Genomic DNA, 4,309 nt, shown 5'->3' on the forward strand with positions numbered 1-4,309 from the left:
AGAGAGAGAGAGGGGAGGGAGGGGGAAAGAGAGGATAGAAGAGAAAGAGAGAGGGAGAGTGGAAGGGAAGGAAAGAGAGAGAGAGAGAGAGAGAGAGAGAGAGAGAGAGAGAGAGAGAGAGAGAGAGAGAGAGAGAGAGAGAGAGAGAGAGAGAGAGAGAGAGAGACAGAGAGAGAGAGAGACAGAGAGAGAGAGACAGACAGAGAGACAGAGACAGAGACAGAGAGAGAGACAGAGAGAGAGACAGAGACAGAGACAGAGAGAGAGACAGAGAGAGAGAGAGACAGAGAGGGAGGGAGAGGGAGAGAGAGAGAGGACAATTTTGAATAAATTTAATGTAGAAAGTATATGATGTCTGTGTAAGCTATGTTTATAATCACATAGGTTCTCTATCTGTGGCTTGTTGGAAAACAAAAATAGTTTATTTTATATCATACATATATTTTCATAAGAATCTATATTAATATGTGTATGCGGAGCATATATAATATAGAATATTGACTATCTCTTTCTAAAGTGTGATTCCTATGTGAAAGAGAAGAGGAGAATGCACTTTATAGCTGACTACTTTGCCTTCTTAAGAGAGGGGTATATTAGAGTAGAATTATATCTATCTCTGTCTCTTCCCCACCTCCATATTATTAGAGTTATTAAAATAAGGGAAATCATTTGTGTTAGGTTGGTGTTTCCAGGTAAATATATATATATATATATATATATTTAGAAGGATAAAAACATATATCCAAATAATTCATCTTTTCCTACTAAATGCTTGTTACAGAAAAGACAATCACAAATCATGAATATCAATCAACTCATTTTTCCAAGCAGATACCTAAAAGATATTAGAGAATTTATACAGATGAGAAAATGAGACTAGAATTATATCCATTTACCCACTGCACAAATATTGTTAAAATATTATTCTAGGGGAACTAATATTTACTTTCACGCTACATTTCCCATTAGGATAAGGCTCATAGAATTACTCAGTTGAATATCTAGAGTAAAGAATTCCTAGGAAATATGAGTCAGAAGATAATGGTGGACATTGCAGATTTATAAGAATGAATGATTATAGCGCTCATCAAATTGTACCTTCCTGGGAGTAAAATTCAAAGGATCTTATTTTATTTTATTTTTTTAAAGAGAATTTGCTGGCATAGATTAAGATATGATGAACCAATCAATAGTTATATCCCAATAACTAGAATAGTTCCTAGCACATGGTAAGCATTTAATAAATACCTTCCATTCCAATGAACAGACTGGTCAAAGGGAAAACAATTAAAAAGAAGATGGATTAGTATTCAGTACCCCTTTGTTACCCATTTATTTTCTTTTATCGTTTTGATGGTACCCTTTCCCCAGCCTTTATCATAACCAGGACTCTCATGGCCTCTTCTAACTCCTCTTAATTGACATTTGTTCTCAGGAAAAGGTCTCAACCATTCATTGAGGGGCAATGCAAGTCACCATTCCTTTCATAAGGGAATGATATTTTAACAGAAATAAAGGTCTCAAATGAAAGAAAATTGGTACTAATTCATTTTTTAGAAATTGACTCATATAGCAGACATTTGGGATAATTCAAGAAATTGAATTGAACATGCATTTATTAAGTACCTACCACATACACATTTTGCCTGGTGCTAAAGAAACAGAGACTTTAAATATGTCTTACCTTCAAGGAGCTTTTGTTATACTAGGCAATTGGAGGATAGTATGCAGATAGTCATAGACATACATTAATACATTTTATTTTGCTTTTTAATTAAAGATGTGGGAGAGGTAAAGGAGAAGGCTAAAGTGCTCTTGAAATTTTTGAGGTGGGAAAGCATCTAGGATGAACAGGGGAAGCTTCACATAGAAAGTCAAAAGTCAGTGGAAGGCTCAGTTGAAACTTCAAAGAAGGTAAGGACCATTAAAAGGAGACAGGGTAGGACATGACATGTTAAGTTCAGAAGACAGCTAATTGTATACGTTAGTTTGCATGTGATTTAGCACTGAGATGCTTCAGGTTCTGGATTTGATGAAAATGAGTACTTGGGCTATAATTGTGCTAGCATATATCATTATGAGAAGAAGATGGCAAATAGCACCTGCATCTTTGCCAAGAAAATCCTAAATGTGGTCAGGGAGAGTTAGACACAATTGAAATGACTAAACAGCAAAAATTCCTTTATTGAGGGCATGAGGGATATTGAAAAATCAGTGATTAAGGACATGTGATGAAAGTTAGATGCCATGTTGTTTGAAAATGGCTCTCTATCCCTTTCTGTGTTTCTCACAAAAGTTCATCCTTCATATAGATGACAGCAGCCCACATGAATGATGAATGTCTTACAAAGTGAGAACGGCAATTACTCTCTGCCTACAGACTGTTTCTATCCTCCAAATGCTAGGAGCCATGTTAGCCCAAGGGTCACTTGGGTAATTGTCAAAAAGCATGATGGAGATATTGTGAGTTATGTATCTGTTTACTCCCCCACTCCATATATTTTACTACTTTGTTTTGTCTTGCATCCAGAGGATTAAATACCTGATTTTCCACCCAATTGAACATTTATTGACCTTTGGGTGCCTCCTCCCACCTCTTCTTCCATATACACAACTGGAAATAGGTGTATATAACAGCAGACACTTTTCAAATCCTGCTGCAAAGTACATGAAAAGGAAATAAGTCAAGAAAGATAGATTGGAACTGAATTAGGAATGTCTTAAATTCTAATCAGAAATTTTCATTACAATCTACAGACAAATAGGAGATGTTTTGAGTGATAAGATTAGACCTGTTCCTTATCAAGATTACATAGACAAATATGTAAAAGAATTGGAGAGTAGAGAGACTGGATAGAGGGAGGCTACTTAAGAAGTTGTTATAATAGATTAAGCAAGAGATGATAATGGTTTGCTCTAATGTCTGGGTAGTATGAATGGGAGAAAGGGAATGGATGTAAAGGATGATGTGAAGGTAGAATTGACAGGGCTTGGCAGGTGACTCCATATGGGAGATAGGGCTAAGGAGGAAAGGAGAGTTAAAGATGATGTTTAGTTTTAAAAATTAATTTGGAAGGTGAAGAACTAACAGCTGAGGGTTAGGCCATATTCTTGAGTACAAGGTGATTCTTGATCTGAGTTTGAAAGGAAACTAAGGGATCCAAGAGATGAATTGAACAGAAAACACATTCTAAGCCTGGGGTAAGCCTGTACAAAGGCACAGAGTTGGCAAGGGAGACTGAGGAGTGTTCAGACAAGTAGGAGGAAAGGCAATAAAACACAGTGTCACAAAAGCCAAGGGAGAAGAGGGGATGATGAGAATTGGCAATGTTGAAACCTGAAGAAAATAAAATATTAGGACTGAGGAAAGACCACTTGTGTTAGAAGTTAAAGAATCTTTTTAGAGAAGTTTCAGTAGAGTGATGGGCACAGAGAATCATAGACAGAAAGAACACTTAGTCTATCCCCTTCAACTTATCAGTGTTGAAAATGAGCCTTAGAACAGCTGAATGACCCATCAAATGTCATGTTTAATACTAAGTGTTAGAACTCCTATTTCAACACTTCTTTTTTCTTAAATGTCTCCTTGACCAATCATAAACAAAACTGATGATGGGGTAAGTTTGGAAATTGCACAAACTGTGTGGATCTCTGTTTCACTTTAATCATGAGGACATATGGCCTGAGAGGAAGAGTTATGTTTAAGGTCAGTAGACCTAGCTTGAGCCCTAAGCAAACTTTGTGACCTTGGAAAAACACTACCTGTATTACTGATGGACCTCAGTTTCCTCATCTATAAAATGAAAGTATTTGATTATATTACTGCTAAGGTCCTATCTTGTTCTAAGTTTGTGATCTCATGCATACAAAATTTCATAGGTGTGAATACTGCACTACCCATACAGATCACAACTGTTCTCTGTCTTCTGGCCTGGTATAATTCTTATCCAAGTATTTCCATTCATGGGTTTTCATAGGTTTCAGAATTAGAAGGGACCTTAGGAAATATTATGTTCAACCTCATCTTTTTTAATAGATGAAGAAACTAAGGACCACAGAGATGTGATGTGCTTTAGTCAGACAGATAGGAAGCAAAGGCTACCTGTGATCTTTCTTTCTTTCTTTTTTTTCTTTCTTTCTTTCTCTCTCTCTTTCTTTCTCTCTCCCTTTCTTTCTCCCTTCCTTCCTTTCTTTCTCCCTTCCTTCCTTTCTTTCTCCCTTCCTTCCTTTCTTTCTCCCTTCCTTCCTTCCTTCCTTCCTTCCTTCCTTCCTTCCTTCCTTCCTTCCTTCCTTCCTTCCTTCCTTCCTT

The sequence above is a fragment of the Petaurus breviceps genome, unplaced genomic scaffold (genome assembly GCF_028583685.1).
Source record: "Petaurus breviceps papuanus isolate PSGF00001 unplaced genomic scaffold, PetGlider_PUasm1.0 185, whole genome shotgun sequence".
Classification (NCBI taxonomy): domain Eukaryota; kingdom Metazoa; phylum Chordata; class Mammalia; order Diprotodontia; family Petauridae; genus Petaurus; species Petaurus breviceps.